Genomic DNA, 21,841 nt, shown 5'->3' with positions numbered 1-21,841 from the left:
AGATTTTTAAAAGGAGAAAAATTTTGTTTGAATTTTCTCAGAGCCTCCAACTTCTTTAAATTGGATATTTGGCAAATCTTTTTCCCCAGAGATATTTGTCTTGCCTGGCCCTGCCAGATCTTTTTCCTCCCTATTAGAGGGAGTTTTACTTCCATTGATTTATACTTTACCACATTTGTCTTGATCAAGAGCTGGTGGGGAGGGCAGTTGTCAGAGGGCTCCTTCCTCTGGACATTAAGCCTCCAGGACCATATCCTGTTCTTTTTTTTTAGAGCCCCCCCGCCACCCCATCTTCTGCCACTCTATCTTGAGATACAAGTATTATTCTGGAAGTTGGGCAGAGGGTGAGAAACTGGGACTGAGGAAGCAGAAGGTCAAGAAATTCTCCAAGTTTGTAGAATGATCAACAGTCAGACCAGAGAGGGTAGCCAGGTCAGCGTGCACCCCAAACTCAGATTCGGGACAGCAAGGGGCCAGAGAAGAGGAAGATAGATAAAAGCCAAGAAGGTGAAATGGTAGAAGGTCAGTCAAGGAAAGCAGTAAAAGATGCACTCAGCACCCAAGGGGTCCGCAGAAGCTGAAGGGGCAGCAGGAGAAGGAGAGATGGTTGCGAGTTCCAGCTGCAAAAGACTTATTGATTGAGGAATCTCCTCCCTGTGTCCCTGTCCCCTACATGTACAGATGCCAACTCCCAAGCCGGAGGAGCCCAGTGAGCACACCTGGCTGTCGTCAGCTGCTGTCCCCATACCTCCCTCTGGATCAAGTCATTCCATGAGGCTCTGCCATTTCTGCTTCTGGGCCTTCTGTTTTCTCCATTTAGTGAGCCTGCCTGTGTCCAGGCTATTCCCAAAGCCTGAAGTTACAATTTGAAGGTTCAAACTATCTGACTATGTTAAGAAAGTGAGACACGGGGCATCCCATTTCCCCACAGAACATTATCCTTTAGCCCTAGAGAGTCTTCATATATGTAACTTTCCCCTTCAGTTCATGATAACAGAGCTACTACCTGTCTTTCTCTGTTTCTTTGGCTGATGCCACGTCTTTGTGTTGAGTCCTTGGGTGCAGTTAACTGATTGTGATGGGTGTGCCAGGTGCTCTTTCTGGCCACAGATAAAACAGAGTGTACCTTGAAGAGGCCCATTTATCTTTGTGCTTTTACTCTGTAAACATGGTGGGGCCTTATTGTTTTTTGACCCAAACTCTCCTCTGGGTTATTGTTTTCTTCCCCCTTGAGCTTGCAAGTTTGGACGTTACACCGCCTCAGGCTTTGTAGTCTTGACTTGCAATTGGATTTTTCTGGGATTTCCTACTAGAATTGATCCAGCCCAATGAAATCAATGAGCTTCCCTTTATTTTTTTTAAAAAAAATTTTATTATGTTAATCACCATACATTATATCATTAGTTTTTGATGTAATGTTCCATGATTCATTGTTTGCATATAACACCCAGTGCTCTATGCAGAACGTGCCCTCTTTAATACCCATCACCAGGCTAACCCATCCTCCCACCCCCCTCCCCTCTAGAACCCTCAGTTTGTTTTTCAGAGTCCATCGTCTCTCATGGTTCGTCTCCCCCTCCGATTTCCCCCCCTTCATTCTTCCTCCCCTGCTATCTTCCTCTTCTTCTTCTTCTTTTTTTTTTTTTAACATATATTGTGCTTTGTTTCAGAGGTATAGATCTGTGATTCAATAGTCTTGCACAATTCACAGCGCTCACCATAGCACATACCCTCCCCAATGTCTATCACCCAGCCACCCATCCCTCCCACCCCTCACCACTACAGCAACCCTCAGTTTGTTTCCTGAGATTAAGAATTCCTCGTATCAGCGAGGTCATATGATACATGTCTTTCTCTGATTGACTTATTTCACAATGAGCTTTCCTTTAATATTTGTTTTTGCATCCTTTACTTACGGATTTAACATCTCCTTCAGCCTTTTCTATTGGACCATCATCCTCCAGGTGTAGAGTTACAATGGTTTTTATTTTGTTTTTTTAAGCATCTAGGTCAAAGTTTGAATTTTGGAAGTAGCTTTTTAAAATGTAATGTGAGAAACGTCACTTTGTGTCAGTTGTGTTTTTGTTTTGTTTTTGAGAGAGAGCGTGGGAACCAGGCATAGAGGGAGAGAGAGAAAGAATCTTAACTTAAGCAGGCTCCGTGCCCAGCGTGGAGCCTGACATGGGGCTCGATCTCACCACCCTGAGATCATGACCTGAACCGAAATCAAGAGTTGGACGCTTAACTAACTGAGCTACCCAGGCACATCCCCTGCCCTCTTTTTTTTTTTTGAGAAAGAGAGAGTGTGTGTGTCAATTGTTGGTTAATACCTGGTTGACTCCAGCTCTGGTTCCATTGGGTATATGCTCCTCATATCCTCCCCTTGCAGGGACTTTCATTATATAAAAAGCAGAGATTGTGTAGGGCAGAGGTTCCCAAACTTTCTCAGCACATGGTAGGTACCTTTATGTCTCACTGATTTTCCCATGGCACCCTTAGGCCAAACAAGACACGTAACAGATCTGTTCATGAAGTAGTTAGGTCCAAAAACCTTAATAAGCACTTAACAATGTAGTAGCCATTTGAAAAAGTAATACATATAAGTTCAGAGAAAAGTATTTTTATTTCATTCTTTAATAACCACAGTTACTTACTACTGAGACATATGTGCTGGTTGGGCACTGCATAGCTTCTCAGGTCTTAGAATCAGATTAGATATTATTCCCGTCATTTCCTGCTCTGTATCGATTGTTGTGTGTTTGCTTTTTATCATAGCAACTGCCCCAAATCCAGTTTTGCAGAGATCTGATGTCATTTAAAGGAATGAAGTATAATTTAATGTCAAACTGAGAACAATCTTTTGCTGGTAGCTAGCCATGTGGTGTCTGACAGATGTCAGACACGGATATATTTCCCTCAAAAATTTAAACATCCCATGGGAGCCAGTATGAATTTGCTGTGGTGCCTGGGTGCCTTGGCGCATAGTTTGGGAACCACGGGGATAGTGGCCCAAGTGCCGGGGAGTCTTTTCTGGAGGTGATGTTAGTTACTTTTTATCACCTCAGCCTAGTTGCCATTCTCTAGGTCGCCAGACATCTCTTGAGTATCCCTTCGCTTGCAGGTGGCCGTGATTCTCCAGGAACGCTTTCTCTCCACTCTCCGTCCGCTTTACTGACTGTTCTTGAGGCCGATTTGCACTTATGAGAGTCTGTGTCAGAGAGCCCTTTTATGAAAAAGGGCTATATCTTGTCCCCGCAAAGGAGAGGAGGGGAGGGCAGCTGGGGTGGGGCTGGAGGCTCATAGTCAAGACCAGCAATGGTACAAAATGAAAATGTGAAGCCTCTTGTTCAAAAATAGGAAAACATGCCATTAAAGGTGTTAAAATATAAAGCCTTTCCTTTCTCCCATGGTCTCTCTCTTGACCTGTCATGGTGTTTTTTAATGTTGTGCTCCTTTAGCCACGTGCAGACTCTCACAGGTGCCTGGCCCCTCCCGCTTGTGATTTGGGCCGCTGGGTCCTGCCAGCTTTGGGACTGATCCCCTGGCCAGGGCCAGAGAGGTTGATCCAAGCCTTTCCCTTTTCCCGTGGGCCCATGCTTCAACCTAGAGTGGATGGGCTACCCCCAAGGATATTGCCAGCCCAGGGACATGCTAGCCACCTGGATTGCAGGTGAGTTTTGCCCACTGAGCATGCTGTGGTATGGCTAGCCTGGAGGGGCGATGGCTGCCACCATGCCCTGTTTTGTCATTGTGGGTGTGGGTGTGTGATGCTCTCTCCCCGGTGTTTGTGCTCAGGCCCCTGCTACGGCCTGGGGATGGAGAGGCCAGGCAAGGCCCAGGGCCCCTCGGCGTGTAGGGAAGTGGGTGGCTGAGAACCTGTCCCTGGAAGGTAGCCTGTGTATAAGCCTAGGCCCCAATCCTCTAGCACAGGCTCCATTTCCCATCAGATTTCACTTACAAACACAGATTCAAAGATTAAATTTTTAAGAATTTTGAGAGTTCACCACAGAGTATTAAATCCCAAGCATGGGGCTTTCTGAGTGCAGGGCCCTATATGACTACACACCCATGAAGCCAATAATGAGGGTTGCTAAGGAGGGTAGCAAGTACCCAGACATGGCCAACTGAGCAGTCCAGGTGGCTAGCATGTCCCTGGGCTGACATGTCCCTGTCATAGGCCACACTGCCTATAGTTGCCCCAAGATAAATAGAAAAAACTGAGTCAGTAACCTTTCTGTGCGTCTCTTCTTCCAACAGAAGCCTGTAATTCTTGGAGAGGCTTATGCTGCCTTGTGACTGAGCAAGTTGAGCTCCCAGTGGTTGAGGAATTCACTAAACTGTGGTTCATTAGCTGCGTTCACATCTCTGGAAATATAGCCAGTTTGTATTGAATGTCACCATGTGTCAGGCATCACATAAGTGCTTTACCTACAGCAACTCATTTAATTCTTGTACTAAACCCATTTTACAGGTGAGAACACTGAGGTTAAATGACTCGCTCCAAATCCCACAGTACATAAGTGACAGAGCCAAGTTTTGAAGTCAGATAGCATGGTAGCAGAGCCCACCTCGGAGCCAGCACACCCTTCTCTTTTGGGGGTAATCCAAGTGTCGTTCACAATAATGGTGCTACATTCATCTCTATTTCCTAATCCCCAACAAAATACATAAGTGCCGTATTTCCAAAGACATTATTTTTAATTTGAAAGTTTTTCAAAATGAAATAATCTTTTAATTTACTAAATGTGGTTTTAAGGAAAGTATGTGTCTGCATCTTTTTAAATCCCCGGTTTCCATCATCCCATCACACTCCCAGCCAGGGCCTAGGCTTGAGATGTGTTAGCCCCGTTTTGTTCTGGGCTCCAGCCCTGCAGACCATCAGTAGGCGTGTAGTGGCCTGCATCTGGAGGCAGCGATGCAGCCAGTCCACTCACTTCATACTGCGCGGCCCGGGAAACCAGGCTATGCTGCTTTCTGCGGCACAAGTGCTCATTGTAAAGAAATAGACTGTTGATTTAGAACAGCACAAGAGCGGTTACTGTACTTTCTAAGATCTTGCTACTCGAAGGTGGTTCGTAAATCAGCAGCCTCAGCATCACCTGGGAGCTTGTTAGAAATGCAGGATCTCAGGCCCTCCCAGGCTTGCTGAATCAGATTCTGCATACTAAAAAGAGCTTCATGTGATTCATTTGCATATTAAAATTTGAGAAGTACCGTTTAAACCTCTGTGTGTGTGTGTGTGTGTGTCTATTTTTTTTACTTCTATGGAGAAAAAGACATTCTTTGTCATTTACGTGAAACGCTATGCCACAGACTCATGTGGCTTTGGGTAGGTAGCTAGCCTCCTCTGAGACTCAGTTTTTCTTTGTGAAATGAGGAAGTGAGACCAGATAATTTCTGTGGTCTTATCCTCATTCTGTGGTTTTACTAGAAATCCCTATGCAACAGAATTTTGTAACAGTTTATTGCTTCTATTTAAAGCCACCTTTGGGCATTTATGCATTTTTAGCCTTGTCTGTTTTATCTTGTACACAACTGCTAAAACCCAATCTTTCCAGAATATGACTATTTGTATCAGAATCACTTGGGGGACATTGTTAAAATGCAGATTTCTGGGCCCTAGCCAAGACTTCCTGAATTGGAATCTCTGGGGGTGGGACCTAGAAATCCACATCTTTAAACTTTGTGTTCCAGTGTGAGTGTTAACACTTTCCTGTTACTTTCCAAGTACAAAAATCTCTACTGGTTGTCTTCTATGATTATTTTCTCTTGCTTTTTAACATCCCACACTTCCTTGGTGCCTTAGAAAAATGGGGCACCGTGGAAGAAAAGAGGACATTGGGAAAGGGAGCTAATTTGGAGAGAGTTGACGTTGAGTATGTGGTGATAGCAGGTGACTCAAATACAGTTGTCTAGAAAACACTGGAGGCTGTGGGACTTAAGAATGCAGGAAAGAAGAGGGTTGAACTCTGGGTTTGGCAGTGTGTGAGCTAGGCTTGGGAACCAGTCAGGGCATCGAGGGACATAAAGGAAGAAGAGTGTAGTTGGTGTAGATGTAAGAGGATGTTTCTGCACAAGGTAGCAGAGCCTTCCCTGGACGGGGGGTGCATGGGCAGTGTGAGGAGAGAGGTTGCAGATGGCTCCATGGTTCAACTTTGAGGATGGCTCAGAGTTAGAGATTGGGGGTAGAGAGGAGTCCCATGAACATCCAACCAGCATTGGAGAGGCCAAAGGAGAGCCAGGACAGCTCAAGGTGAGGACACCAGAAGAGAAGAGTGTGGAGTGGTCAACAGTCAAACAGTGGAGGCCATTCTATCTCATGCATTTGGAACTGAGCATTTAATAATGTCACGGTGGTGATTTAAGAGGGCAGTGAGAAGTGAAGCTGAGGAGGGAAAGGCAACAGGGCCTGAGACTGGGATGATGACACAGCTGTCACTTTTGCAGAGTAGGGGAGCCACTGGGACACTCTGATAGTAGGCTCGTCCAGGGTGCAGAGGCATTGGCCTGGCCTCCTCAGTGGGGTTGGGTATTTGCCCTTGGTGCCCACTTAGCGCTTACCCGGTAATGCCTGAGAAGTTGCCAGCTTGGGAAGGAAGTGATGTGGGTGTGATGAGGGAAGATGGCTGGGAAAGACAAATATTCTTGGCCAGTTGGCAAACATTGGGAGCGGCAAGCTGGAGGCAAACAGATGTCAGTATTTAGAACAAGATGTTTGGACATTTTGGAAGCAAGAGAACCCTACTCTTCACCCACTTCCAGGAGGGATTAGTAATTTTCTTCCTCCCTTGAACTTTGTCGGCTACTTAACATAATTCAAACACACTGTAGCTTTATTTGGCAGGTAGTCAACTTCCCTGGGGCTCGGATCATGGACACCATCAGGTCAATTCTACAAGGGTTTCTTGAGGGTGTGCCAAACGTAAAGCACTGACTTTGGTGTAGTGAGGATCCAAAAAGTCTGGGCCAACTCTTGAGGAGTCTTGATAAAAAGGGATTGACATCCAAAACTCTGATAAGAGGCAGACTTACATTCTTTGTATATACAGATACAAGTTTTATAGATGTGTGCTGTTTTCCAGTTACTTTGATTATTAAGTAAGCTACTGAGGAGCAATTTGGGACTTTTTCTTTTTTTTAAATAGAGAGAAAGAAAAAGAAAGAAACACTCTGGTGTCGTTAGCGAGACACAGAAGCTGGTTTTGGGAGAAGTGCTGGAATCCAGTTCATTTTACCAACCAAACGACTGACAGGCCCCGTGTTAAGGATTGAGGGTACAGAGATAAATAAGACACAGTTTTGGCTTGAGGGGCTCAGAGTCTAGCAGGGAGACAACCAAGGAAACAGATAATTACAGCTCATCCTGACACATCCTGCAGCGGGGTCATCACTGGATGCTAAGCAAGCAGAGATGAGGGCACCGAACTCAGGACGTGATTTTGATTAAGCCTTAAAGAACAAGGAGGGGTATAAAGGGTTGAGAGATGGTAAGAAACTTTTTCTTTTTTAAATCAGTGAATTAAATGATGTGATTCCTCTGGCAGTCCTCTAGAGGCAGGACATACGTTTAGGTATTTGGAGCTTTGTTAGGGACTTCTAGCTGCTGATTGTAGGGCAAGGGGGACTCAGATGATGCTCTCACCTCTGTACTCTTCTCCCTCCATTTCTCCCTTCATCTTCCTCCTTCCTCAGAGAGGTCTGAAGCAGCAGTAATGATGACCCCTTTTCCTTGTCAGTATGCACAGAGTCCATCTGCGCATGGGGAGCAGGTCTAAAGGTTTTTGAGACGGTGCCCAAAGATGACGTCTGATCAGTGTATGAGCTGCTTAGCTGGGCACTAAGGAAAAGAACTTGGCATGTACATTAGGACTGCTTTGGGCTTGGGTCTAGAATCTCAAAGGCGCATCTCTGTACCTGTGAATGATCCAGTGTCTCCTTTCTACCCGACACACACGTTGTTTTCAGAACAGGGGTGCCCACGGCAAAGACATGAAACAAATTTTGACAATTTACCCCCTCTAGGTGAGACTACTTACCGCAGAGAGACCCCCATCCTTCTCTTCAGGAGCCTCCCCACCTTTCCTGCCTTTCTTGAGTCGCTCCCCATGGACATACGCAGTGCCGGGTCTGGTGCATGTTGTTTCCATGTGTCTCTTCTGTAGTTTTGTCTGCAGGTGGGCAGGAGCTACATTGGGGAGGTTGGTCTTTTCCACTCGGGAAAGACTGCTTTGCACTAGATTTATGCAAGAACTATATGGAAGGAGAACTGGAGTAAAAGAGAAGGTTTTTCATTTTAAAAGACTATTGAAGAAGAAGAAAGCACAGCAAGGAGCAGATAGCACAGTGGTGATGAGGGTAGGTGCAACATGTGAACTAAAATTGGAACAATTCAGACAAGGTCAACCGGTCCATGCAAACTCATAAAGAGTCCCATGTGTTGTGGGGACATTTGGGGAAATATAGTAGACTTTAGATTGGTCATTAGATGATATGAAGGGATTATTATTATTGTTTGGTAGGTGTGACAATGGTATTGTGGGTAAGAAAATGCCCTCATGTTTAAGAGATGCATATTGTACTATTTATTGGTAAAATGTCATGCTGTCTGTAATTTACTTCAAAATACTATAAAAATGATGAGGCAAATATGACAATGAGTTAATAATTGTTAAATTTAGGTTATGAGTATATGGGAACTAGTTATACTATTCTTTCTACTTTTCTATATGATTAAAACATTTCATAATAAGACACTAAAAAAAAAAAAAAAGAATAAAGCCTCTGGAGCCAGACTTCATGGCCTGAATCCTGGCCTGTGGTTTGACCTCTTTGTGCCATTTGCTCTTCTTTAAGATGGGGTGGGATGATAAAGGGTTGTGTGCAGATTGAATTATATAGTACATCAAATGCTTAGATCAGTGCCTGGTAAATAACTAATACTTTTTATTATTATTACTACTATTATTGAAAGGAAGCCATCTCAAGAAGTTGAGAAGTGAAGCTTAGACTGAGACTGGGAGAGAAGGTCATTTATCCAGAGGCTGCAGGGAATCCTGCCATTTGCGACATGGATGGACCCAGAGGGCATTACACTAAGTGAAATAAGCCAGACAGAGAAAGAACAAATACTCCCTGGTATCACTTATCTGTGGAATCTAAAAAAAAAAAAAAAGTCAAACTCATAGAAACAGAGAGTGGAAAAGTGGTTGCCAGGGGCTGGGGAAATAGGGAGAGGTTGGTAAAAGGGTGCAGAATTTCAGCTGGAAGATGAATAAGGTCTGAGGAGCTAAGGTACAGCATGGTGACAACAGTTGACAACACTGTATCATATAATTGAAATTTGCTAAGGGAGTAGAACTTAAATGTTCTCACCAAAAAAAAGATAACTATGTGAGATGATAGGTGTGTTAACTAACTAGATGGGGTGAATCATTTCACAACATATATGTGTATCAAATCACATTGAAGTACACTTTAAATATCTTACAGTTTTATATGTCAATTATACCTCAGTAAAGCTGAAATTAAAACAAATTTTTTTCTCTAGAGGCCAGACAAAAGCATCCAACGTGGGTTCCCTTTAAGTTTGTGTTGAGTCTAGTGGGGCAGAGGTGAATCTGGGCTTGATGGGGTCCAGGATCCCTGCTGACACCCTTTCCACTGGAAGGTGTGCTGGGTGTTGTCAGGGTAAGGCTTGTGAGAAGGAAGACGTTGCTGGGAGGGGTGACAAGGCCACCTCCAAGGAGAGCTGTTGAGTCACCAGGTGGGTGGGAGAGCATAGTAGGCAATGACATGAATGCCGTGCTGCTCATCCATGCACAGAACTGAGGTTTTTAAGTCATTGTGATGCTTTTTCTTTTCCAGCGGAACAGGAAATTTTTCAGGTGGGCATGAAGAGGGCTACAGAGAAAAGGGACAATTCAGCTTCTGTCTGGGAATTCAGCTGCACCAGAGAAAGTCTGGAATGTGAGTTGCATAGTGCATAGATTTTCAGAGTAAATCAATTATTCAAAGATGGGATGAGAGAGGAAATGGGCTCATTAGGTGTGCCAGTCAGGACCCTAGCAGGAAACAGGTGCTCCAGCCATGTTGGGCAATCTGGGGAAGATTATAAAGGGGCTCTTTGCATAGGTGTGGGCAGGGACTAGTAATAGGGGCAGGGGTTAGTTCCCCTAGACCTAAGGGAATGAGGGAAGGAATGGTTACTAGAACCCGGGGACAGGGAGTCTGTGTGAGAGGACTACCTCAAAGGAGCTGTGACTTTAGGTGTAGGGACACAATCAGAGCCTCAGGACCCCATAAGGGAGCTTGTGGAGATGTAAGGATTATCCCAGCCTCATTCTCCTTACTTCTCTCCTGATCTCTCGCTAAGGGCTTCCAATGGTTGAACTCAGCAGAGTACCAGAGGGCAAGGAAGCCTTGATACAGTCCAGACAGGTCAGCCCCCAGGGTACAGAGCAGGCTGGAGAAGGGTGGAGGATGTACCTAGCACTTGGTGGAAAGTGATGGAGGGTGGGTGTGGAGGGGCAAACAGGAGACATCTAGTCTACTAGGAAAATATGAAACTTTTAGGAAAAAACATTTTTTTTCCTAACCTCACTCTTAGTTACTTCCCCATTGCTAATATGGGAGCCAGGAGGTCTCTGTATCTACATAAGCACCAGCAACTTTATGCAAACACCATTTCTAAGGATACAGTGTTATCCATGGAGTGCAAGCTGGAACCAGAGTTTATATGCCCAAATGGGAGATCCAGAAGGGATGTTAGAGATAATTTGGCCTGTCTCATTTCTACAGATAAGAAAACTGAGTTCCTGAGAGGTAAAGTGATTTGTCCACAGCTTCTTAGTGGCAGAGCTGGAAAGAGGACACTCATATCCTGGCTCTCAGTGAAATGATCTTTCCTTGAGGCTCTAATTCTACTCTGACTTCACACATGAAATTGACACCTTTTCTCCCTTTCTATGTTGCCTGACCTTGATTCTTCAAGGTCATTCTAACCACTTCTGTTATGATAGGAAATTGCTTTGCTTCAATAGTGGCCTCTAAGTGGGTTTTACACAGAGTAGGCATCCTCTCCACAGGTCATGGAACAGAAAGCTCACAGCCAAAGTCATGGAATAGGTTTATGCACTTAGGATAGGTTACAAGTGGGTGGAAGAACCACATCCCTGACTTCTGTATTCTACTGGGTCATAGGTCCTGTTTGTCTCTCTGCCATATCAGCCTTCCTGCTAATGATGTGGTTATGGAAACCAGAATTGAGAGATGAACAAGAGGGCACAGAAGGCAAAAGGCGCCTGTGGCCAGTACATACTTGCTTTTTTAGAGACACACTGGGGAGGTAAGCCTGGCCAGAGCAGTCCTGATGAATAGCTGTGTCATGGCTTGGGCAGAGGACCCATGAGGACTGAATGAGTGTCACCAATGAGTGGTTGATGTCTGGTATGAATGTTAGGTGTCTACTTGGTCCTTCCCTCCCTTTCTAGCTTCTCTTCAACACATGCATGCTCTGCTTCTTTTTTTCTGTGTCTAACATGCTTTGTGAGCTACTAGCCTACTTATTGCCTGTGCTTAGTTTTATCTATCTTCGTTTTGTTTGTTTTTCTTGTTTTCTATAGAGATGAGTTGAACATTCTTAAATAACAGAGCGAATACACATTACACTCTCTGAGTATTTAGGCTGAATGTTTACATTTTGTACCTTTGTTTCGAGGCTTTGGAGATTAAAGAAAAAATCTGAGGTCGTTGTTTTAACTTCAAAGATAAAAAGAGCTAAAGGGCCCTCAAATGACTTTTCTTCACTAAAATTACCCTGATCTGTCCATCTTCATAGGTCTCGGAATTGGATCATTAGATTCTCTCCAACTATGAGAGGTGAACACACAGTCAAGAGGCTCTTCACATAGTCTGCTGACTGCCTACCTGCCCCTTGATGTCTTGTATGTATGTATCTGTGTTCTTGGCTCAGTTGCTTGGCAGTGGCGACCAGGAGGCCAGACGCCAGGTCTGATCCCTGTAGGGCCCAACTAGTGTTACACGGAGGAAGACATGACTTCCCCTCCACAGGTGGTGCCTCCTTTAACTCGGGGCAGCTATTCTGAGAGTCCCTTCACGAAGAGGGCAGGATGACAAAGTCTGGATAACTTCATTCAACCAGATCTCAGTTCTAGGATCAACTGGAAGTTGAGGAAGGGGCATGGTCTTCCTTCATCTTCATCCATGGAACTCAAGGCCCTTGTCAGCCTCCACTCAGTGTAACACATTGCTTTTCCATACGTGGCCCCTCAGGGCCATCCTGCTGGGTTGTGACACTGAAGAGTCCAGATTACCTTGTGAAATTGGGACTAAAACCAAAAAGGTTAGTTGGCCCAGTGACACTGATGATAGCCCCAAACTACACTTACATTCTGAGTCCCTGGGAGGTTCTTTTGCTGAGTGTGCTATGGAGTGAGATTTAGCCTTTAGAGTTCATCTAGTACTAACCATCCCCCCACGTTTTCCACTCAACACACTCAATACTTTTGTTTAGCCCAGAGACACAAATATGAGGCAGTTAGAACAGAACCCCCTTTCCCTGCCTGCCTGCATCACAAAAGAACAGTTCATTTTTCATTTGGACATCAAGACCTCCTGCCCCCTTCCACATGTGGAAATGATAGAGAAGATGGTGGAGTTTAGGTATTTATTGATTTAGATCCTTTCCCCCAACAGTTGAATAATGCTTATTGACAGAAGCATTTGGAACGTATCATTTTTACAAAAGGAAAAAAAAATCACGGAGCTTGGAGGATTGGGAGGAGTGAAGAGCAGCCCCTACGGACTGATGGTCTGAGGAAAGACTAGTGTGGCATTTTCCACTTGATGTATGAGCAAGCAATGTGATAGTGATTTGGAAAGGCCCTCCAGGCCCTGAGCAGTGCCTGTGTTGAGACTAGAGACCAAGGCCGTGATGTGGGAATCTGACTTTCTGCTTTTGTCTTTTAGGACCTGGAAGCGTGAATAATAACAAGGTCACTAGTCATCAGTCATCATACCTAGTATTTATTGAGCACCTACAGTATTTGGGATAAGGCTGGGCATTTTCACCAGTATCTCATTTAATCTTTAAAATAACATTAGTTGTCTCTAGTTTAAAAAAGTAAAGAAACAGAGAGGCCAGGAACTTGCCTAAAATCACCCATCTATTAAATGGCAGAGCTAGGATTTGAACCAAGAAATTGTCTACACGTCTACTTCCATGGTCCATGTTCTTTCTGTTGCACTGCCCTAGGGGGAAATAAATTCATGGAGAAGGAAGAAATACTGAGGGAACAATTAAAATGTCTGAGAGACAGGGGGTCTCCCAGAGCTGTGTCTACGTGTGTGTCCCTCTAGCTAGTGCACAGCTCAGGGACAGTGCTGGAGAGAAGCACAACAATCTGCTGCTCCCCTTTTACTTGTAGCAGAGAACAGGGCATGCTTGAGGAAAAGCAGGCAGTTTGGATGAGCAGGTGTGTAGGATGAAAATAGGAAATTAAACTAGAGGTAAACTGATGGTAAAGTGAGAGATTCCTTCACGGTGCAGTGGGAGAGCCACTGAGTGTTTTTGAGTGAGGGAATGACATGATAGAGCTACTTTGCTGTAACAAAATTATTAGCGGATTGCAGTGCAGAATAGGGTAAATGCTATAAGGGGGTAGATACCACATGCATTTGAAGCTCATGGCGGGTAAAGGGGAGCTTTACCTGGGGAAGTTAGGGAATAGTCTGTAGGAAAGGTGACATTTGACTTAGGCCTGAAGTGATGTGTATGTGTGTGTATGTGTGTGTGTGCGTGTGTGTACTATCCCTGGAGGAGACACTGGAGAACCTCTCTTGCCCGGCTGCTGTGCAAATGGGCTAGACTAGCAGGCCTGCATTTAGAGACCACCTTGCTTGAAAAAGGAGTTACAGCAGCTTCTATAAAATAGGCACTACAACAAGATAAAATGAGGTGGTGAAGCTGGGGCGGGGGCAAAGGAAGGTAGGAAAAGTGAAAGGAAGGTAGCAGGTGAGGTTAGCGAAGTTAGCTGGATTTGATCCCTATTTTCTGGGGATGTTCTCTCCAAACCTTATGGGCAGACTGCTATAAAAGTGCATGTGTGCAGCAAAGATGGAAACAGTAGCACCAAGAACAGCTGGACAGGTCTTTGTGGAGAGCAGGGATGAAGGCTGATTCAGCAATGGAGTGGTCAGAGCCTGGTGGAGCCCAGATGAGAATTCCCCGGGGGTCAGGGAGCATGTAGGAGGAGAGAAATCTGACAGCCGTGCTGTGTGTGTGTGCATCAGTGCCACTCTAATTGCTGAGAAAGTTGGAATCTTCAAAGTCTCTTTTCGGAACACCAAGCTCCATGCTCTATGGTAAGCGGGCCAGGAAACAGCCAAGTATGTAGTTTCCTTAGAGAACCTGCCAGAGGTCTCTCTTCACTGGCTTGAAAACATACCACACTGAGGCTAGACTCTAAGACTTTGCTCCTGCTGGAAACTTTGCTTGAATATCCCTTCCATCCTAGCCATGCCGTGGTCTATTCACGTTCTAGTCTCTATTTTGTGAGGTGGCAGCATTGTCCCACTCCAGGTGGGAAAAAAGTCTTCTGTGATGCCCCTCAGTTCCCATCTCTGACCTCCTTGAATGCACCCCAGGACTTGTCATCACAAACCTTCTTTCATTATTGTTATTTCCTATGCCAGGTGTTATCTTCCCAGCTAGACAGATGTTAAACTCCTGGAGGACAGCTGGGAATGTTTTTGTAAGTCTTAGTGCTCTTATGCTGCTGTTGTTTATACAGTAGAAGCTAAATAAAGCTTGCCAGTCCCTTCTCTACTGTCTTGCCTCATGTGTCAGCTTCAGCTGTTCTTTGCAGTGCAGGATTATGAAGAAAGTTCTCTGCCCAGTCAGGAGTTCTTGGTTTTAGGATCAGTCTATCATTGACTTGGATCTGTCCCTTCTCCTTTCTAGGTCTCAGTTTCCCACCTGTAAAATGAGAGGGTTGCACTGAATGATTGCTAGAGTCCCTTCTACAATATAATTGTATGATTGAAATTGCCTTATTTAAATAGTGTTAGTTTCTACATTGTCTTTCCCCCCCTCCCTCCCAACTACCCCCTCCCCCAAGTACTAATGTCTGTCCTTGAAGGGTTTCTATTTGCATTTAAGACTCTGGACTTGGGAATTAGCATTTCCATGTGAAGGATGACTAGGAAGGGGAGGGAAGCAGCCTTGTGTCTGGTTGAACAGCATGGTGGCATGGTATTCCTGTCTGTTTAGGTGTTCTGGGATGCTTGGTGTTCTGAGCCCCGTTAGGTCAGGTGTTAGCTGGTGGTGACTTCTCTAATGGTAGTGTCCTTTATAAGTGTCAAGTTAGCTGAAAGTCCCTGGTAATAAGAGCAGCCATTGATTAAGCCCTTTCCAGATGTCATTACGAGTCCTCTCCAAATGCTGAAAGGTAGTGGTTATTCCCATTTGTAGCTAAGAGAATGGGTTCAGAGAGGTTAAGTGATTTGCCAGAAATTGTCAAAACCAGAATCTTACCTAAGGCTGTCTGGCTCTAAGCATGAGCTCTTTTCATCAATATTGCCTTGCAGCTCAATTAAACCCACATGAAGGGAGCAGAAGACATTCATGCCACAACCACATAGGACGGTGAGAATCCCCCAACTGGCAGGGCGTCTCCTCTGTTAGAATTTCCTCCAGGCGCATTAGTCCTTGAGCCAGAGGGATTCCCGAAAGACCTCTTGAAGATCTTCTCTAGCCTAAGGAGTCTGTGATCTGTGGAATAAGACATATTTCTACTGCAGGCTCCAAATTTCTAAGAACTAAAGCTGAATGTTCTTCTATGGGCTCTTAAGACACCAGGGAAGGAAAAGAAGATACTGACCAGGACAAATGTATTGGAGGAGGAGCTGTTTCTTTTCAAGGAGTGGATATCAATTTTCTAAATACAACCCAGGGACATGGCACATTTCCTTCTTCAATCCTTCAAGTCTTTGTAAAGGAAGCAGAGATGGCCACTCAGTGCACCCTTCTTCCCGCTCTCATTCTTTTCTGATCTGTTCCTTGAGTCCCTGCCCCCCCACCATGCTTGAAAGTAGTCTTTTCCTGTTAATGAAAGCGAATGTCTGCATCTTCACTAACCAAGTCAATCAATGGCATTGATGAGGTGTCTGCTGCTAATGAATTTCTCTTCTTCTCACTGAAGAACCATGAAATAAAATAGAAGATGAGGATCCTGGCCTGGGGGAGTTTTGTCCATAGAGGTTTCATGGAGGTAACAGTGAAATCTCCTAGGAATATGGAAATAACAGAAACAAAGCTGCTTCTGAGGCTTAAATTAGGTCCATCCGTGCATCCTGCTTAGGTGGATGTGGTGTACCATCTACAGCTTTGGTCCGGGAGATGTGCAAATGAGTGAAGGAAGAGAAAAGACGCCATCATTGTGACCTGGGAATAATCAAAGGGTTGCTGGGCTGAAATGTAACTGTGAGAAACGTGACTGTATTTTAGTAACCCCAAACCTAATTAATTGCACTGAGTGCAGTCTGGGGAAAGACTGTTTGTAGAAGGTGCTGGTCAGCTGAAGTGCTTCTGAAAGGCATGTTAAAGAGGCAGAAGCTGGTAGTACCCATTCAGGCTCTGACCACAGACAGGGGAACTTTGGTTCTCTGGCAGGTCTGTTTCTAATCTTGGGGTAGATACATCAGCCCATTGTGGTCTGCTGCCACTGGGCCATGAATTATTCTGCAGACTCCTGTAGCCTTGCTTACATGTTCATTAAGCAACTTTTGGATGATGGTTTGCTTTTCCTAGTCCATCAGCTTACACTGACCATGCTGACTTGAGCACTCCAGGTCCTGTGACAGTTGTATTTTGTTGTTTTGGGGCATCCAATAAATGGAGCTTCTGGCTTATATATCAGCTTTGTGAGCTTGGTTGATGAGTGTTCACCAACAAGGGATCTGCTCTCAAAGTGCTGACAAAAAGTCTAGTTTCAGAGTGCACCCCCTTTACCTCAAAAACTTCATCAAGTACAATGTCATATTTGGACTCTCTTAGAAGCAGTTAGTGGCCCACTACTGGTAGAAAATGGGCTTGCTGCCTGTTTCCATGCAAAGTTTACCCAAGAACAGACAGCAATGACATTGGCCCATGGAAGGGACTTCCCAGTTTACAAAGCAACATACAAACAGGTCTATGTGGATATTGAACAATAAGATAATAAAGAGACAACTGGGAACTGAGGGGTTGTAGAACAGAGGCAGCTAGGATTAGTTGCCTTTTGAAAAGGAGCCTTTTGAAAGTTACATTTAGATTGAGGAGAAAACTGAGAAAATCAAGAAAGGAATAAATAGATCTCCTTGGGAAGACATTGTTAGTCCTAACTAATATTTATTGAGTACTTACTTTGTACCAGCTACTGTGTTAAGTTCTTTATAATCATGACCTCAGTTGATCCCCAGAATTGCCCCTTGAAGTCGGTAAACATTATTATACCCATTTGACAAATCAGGACATTGAGTGCTGAGTTCACTCAACCAGTAATTAGTAGGACCAAGATTTGAACATATGTGTATAGCCCCTATGTTATATTAGAACAAACTTTTGCAGGTGACACATAGAACTCTTTTGTTTCCGCCTTCTCCAACAAGGCACTGACCTCAAGCACAAAATGATAGAGGAAGTTTCCAGGTCCGTGATGTTAGGGGATGCCTGTGCAGAGAAGTTGTTTGGGCCTTAGTTCTGACAGGATGAGTGGACTTGGATAAGTGGAGATGGATGCTGAGAAAGTGTCACACGGCCTCTTACCATGTGGCAGTTATTTATGGTAGAGGCAGTAGGAAAGGCATTAATAGGCAGGTGGGATGGGTCATGGGGAACAGTAGACCCAGAAAGGGATGCTGAGCTTTCTTAGGTTGGCATTTCTATGGTCATCTCCCTGCTACATGCCCAAGATGGAAATGCAAGAACAAAAATCAATTCAAAGAAATAGGTAAATCTAACCATACTCTCTTGTTTTAGAATTCTTGGTTTAGAGCATCTGATTGGCTTGTCTATGGATGTCTGCCTTGGGTTTATAAACCTGAAGTTCTTTCTTTTTTCTTCTTTTTTAAAGGATCTTATTTATTTTAGAGAGAGAGAGAGAGCGAGAGCATGAGAGAGCAGGGGAGGGGCAGAGGGAGAAGGAGAGAGAGAATCTGGAGCAGACTCCGCACTGAGTGTGGAGCCTGATGCAGGGCTCGACCCACAAACCTGAGATCGTGACCTGAGCCAAAATCAAGAGTGCTCAACAACTGAACCACCTGGGCACTCCTGAATTTCTTTCTTTCAGTGTATGGCAGATGAGGGAAGGAATGCTGATCCATGGTTGGCCTGACTGGTCAGGGTTTAACCAAATTCAGCAGACAATCGCTCTCTTACTCTACCCAGAAGCATCTTCTTTGAATGAAATCTGAATTTGTTCCTATTTTCCAGGCATATGTAGGTTCTGGAGCTCACAATCATAAGGTCTGGGGAATGGAGCCCAGAATTCATCTCATCTGGAGAAAGGAGAAAGGAGACTAAGGAAATGTCATGACATCAGCTCTGAGAACCTGAAAAGACCTTGCTATCATTCCTCTGGATCAGCAGTTCTTTTTCTTTCGTAGAAGAGTGTAGACCTGTAGAGTAGCTCACCACCAACGCCCTCTAACGGATTATTTATAAGAATGTTATATAAGACTAGTTCTAGTGTTGATACCATAAAAACCTCATTTTTTAAATTTCTTAATTTGAAGAAGTGTCAGTTTATTCTTATGTTTCTGGTCTCCAAGTCACTTCCCTGAAAAAGTGTTTTTCTTATTGTATCATTATTCAATCAAAAGAAGTTTTTCCTTTTTTTTTTTTTTAAAGATTTTATTTATTTATTTGAGAGAGAGAGACACAGCGAGAGAGGGAACAGAAGCAGGGGGAGTGGGAGAGGGAGAAGCAGGCCTCCCGACGAGCAGGGATCCCGATGCGGGGCTCGATCCCAGGACCCTGGGATCATGACCTGAGCCGAAGGCAGACGCTTAACGACTGAGCCACCCAGGCGCCCCAAGAAGTTTTTCCTTTTGAAAAGGTACAGCATAGGGAGTATAGTCAATGGTGTTGTGACATTGTATGGTGATGGTAGCTACACTTGTGAGCACAGCATAAGTATAGACTTGTGGGATAACTATGTTGTACACCTGAAACTAATATAAAATTGTGTGTCAACTATACTTCAATTAAAAATTCTTTTTACTATAATACCTTGCTAATAGTTTCTTGGAAATTTATGTAAATTATACCCATAGAGTCTCTCTTTTTCTCTTTTTTTAAAATTTAAATTCAAGTTAGTTAACATATAGTATAGTATTGGTTTCAGTAGAATTTAGTGATTCATCACTTACATGTCTAGTGCTCATCCCAGCAAGTGACCTCAATACCCATCACCCATTTAGCCCATCCCCCCACCCACCTCCCCTCCAGCAACCTTCAGTTTGTTCTCTATAGTTAAGAGTCTCTTAAGGTTTGCCTCCCTCTCTGTTTTTATCTTATTTTATTTTTCCTTCCCTTCCTCTATGTTCATCTGTTTTGTTTCTTAAATTCCACATATGAGTGAAATAATATGGTATTTGTCTTTTTCTGCTGACTTATTTCATTTAGCATAATACCCTCTAGTTCCATTCATGTCATTGCAAATGGCAAGATTTCATTCTTTTTGATTGCTGAGTAATATTCCATTGTGTATATGTACCACACCTTCTTTATTCATCAGTTGATGGACATTTGGGCTCTTCCCGTAATTTGGCTGTTGTTGATAATGCTGCTATAAACATTGGGGTGCATATGCCCCTTGGAATCAGCATTTTTGTATCCTTTGGATAAATACCTAATAGTGCAAGAGCTGGGTTGTAGGGTAGTTCTATTTTTAACTTTTTGAGGAACCTCCATACTGTTCTCCAGAGTGGCTGCACCAGTTTGCATTCCCACTGATAGTGCAAAAGGGCTCCCCTTTCTCTGCATCTTTGTCAATAACTGTTGTTTTCTGACTTGTTAATTTTAGCTATTTTGACAGGTGTGAGGTGGTATCTCATTGTGGTTTTGATTTGTATTTCTCTGATAATGAGTGATGTTGAGTATCTTTTCATGTGTCTGTTAGCCATCTGGATGTCTTTTTTGGAAAAGTGTCTATTCATGTCCTCTGCCCATTTCTTGACTGGATTATTTATTTTTTGGGTGCTGAGTTTAATAAGTTCTGTTAAAGCAGCCTACATATTCAAGGCAACCCCTATCAAAAAGACACCAGCATTTTTCACGGAACTAGAACAAACAATTCTACAATTTGTATGGAATCAGAAAAGACCTCAAATAGCCAAAGTAAAGTTGAAAAAGCAAAGCAAAGTGGGAGGCATCACAATTCCGGACTTTAAGCTGTATTACAAAGCTATAATCATCAAGACAGTATGGTACTGGTACAAAAACAGACACATAGATCAATGGAACAGAATAGAGAACCCAGAAATGGACCCACAACTGTATGCTCAACTAATCTTTGATAAAACAGGAAGGAATATCCGATGGAAAAAAGATCTCTTCAACAAATGGTGTTGGGAAACCTGGATAGCGACATGCAGAAAATGAAATTGGACTTTCTTATAACAAACACAAAAATAAATTCAAAATGGATGAAAAACCTAAATATGAGACAGGAATCCATCAAAATCCTAGAGGAGAACATAGGCAGCAACCTCTTTGACCTCTGTTGCAGCAACATCTCCCTAGACAAGTCTCCAGAGGCAAGGGAAACAAAAGCGAAAATGAACTATTGGGACTTCATCAATATAAAAAGCTTCTGCACAGCAAGGGAAACAATCAACAAAACTAAAAGGCAGCCTACAGAATGGGAGAAGATACTTGCAAGTGACATATGGGATAAAGGGTTAGTATCCAAAATTTATAGAGAACTTATCAAATATACCCATAGATTCTCTTTAATTCACATTCATATCTACTCTTTCAAAAATTCTTATAGACATGCTCTGCTCTTTTAAGAGCCATCCCGTCTTTTCCTCTGACAGGTCGTGTTTACATGCTCAGTCGTCCTGTTCTTCATATATATTCTGCTGACTTCCCTGGTGTGAAAATGAGAATGCTTCCTGGATCCTTTCTTGTGAATGGAGGCTACATGAGTAATCTGGCAGTTCTAGGGCACAAGTGGCTTTGTAATAAGAGGTTACACATTTTGGCTAGCAGCTCCACACTTTCACCCTTGAATTCCTTTAGGACTCCCAGGTGGTTACCATATGGTTCTGGTGATTTATTTACACCTCATTTGTCCATCAGATTCCTGAACATTTGCTGCAGTGTCAACCCTGACCTCACTCCTGTCCACTGAGGAGGGCAAGCTGGGAAGGACTTCCATTTTTGAGGATACATCCTATATCAGGAGTGTTATCAGCTGGTTCCCCTAATTCTCCACTTCACTGTCTCCCTTTGGTGGAACAAAATAGCCTCCGTGGGGCGCCTGGGTGGCTCAGTTGGTTAAGCGACTGCCTTCGGCTCAGGTCATGATCCTGGAGTCCCTGGATCGAGTCCCGCATCGGGCTCCCTGCTCGGCGGGGAGTCTGCTTCTCCCTCTGACCCTCCTCCCTCTCATGCTCTCTGTCTCATTCTCTCTCTCTCAAATAAATAAATAAAATCTTAAAAAAAAAATAGCCTCTGTGATTGACCTTGGCACTGGCATCCTTCAGTTTTATTTTTGGCTTAAGTTCCTGGGATATTGTTCCATGATTATGTGCCATTTCTTTCTCCCCAGCCTCT

General features: G+C 43.9%; 1 protein-coding gene and 1 long non-coding RNA gene across 8 annotated transcripts in view; both read left to right on the top strand.

Moving 5' to 3' along the window:
- Positions 1-21,841, top strand: part of KALRN (kalirin RhoGEF kinase) — a 648,894-nt gene that overhangs the window by 22,025 nt on the left and 605,028 nt on the right. The window lies entirely within an intron of this gene.
- LOC118007009 lies at positions 9,508-17,135 on the top strand. The gene is made up of 2 exons (XR_004678243.1): positions 9,508-9,966; positions 11,837-17,135. It is a non-coding gene; the product is annotated as an uncharacterized LOC118007009 (long non-coding RNA).

This window comes from Mirounga leonina, unplaced genomic scaffold, assembly GCF_011800145.1.
Source record: "Mirounga leonina isolate KUSES-001 unplaced genomic scaffold, KU_Mleo_1.0 Mir_115, whole genome shotgun sequence".
NCBI lineage: Eukaryota > Metazoa > Chordata > Mammalia > Carnivora > Phocidae > Mirounga > Mirounga leonina.
The sequence above is the reverse complement of the archived record's forward strand: the minus strand, read 5'-3'. Positions and strand labels throughout refer to the sequence as shown.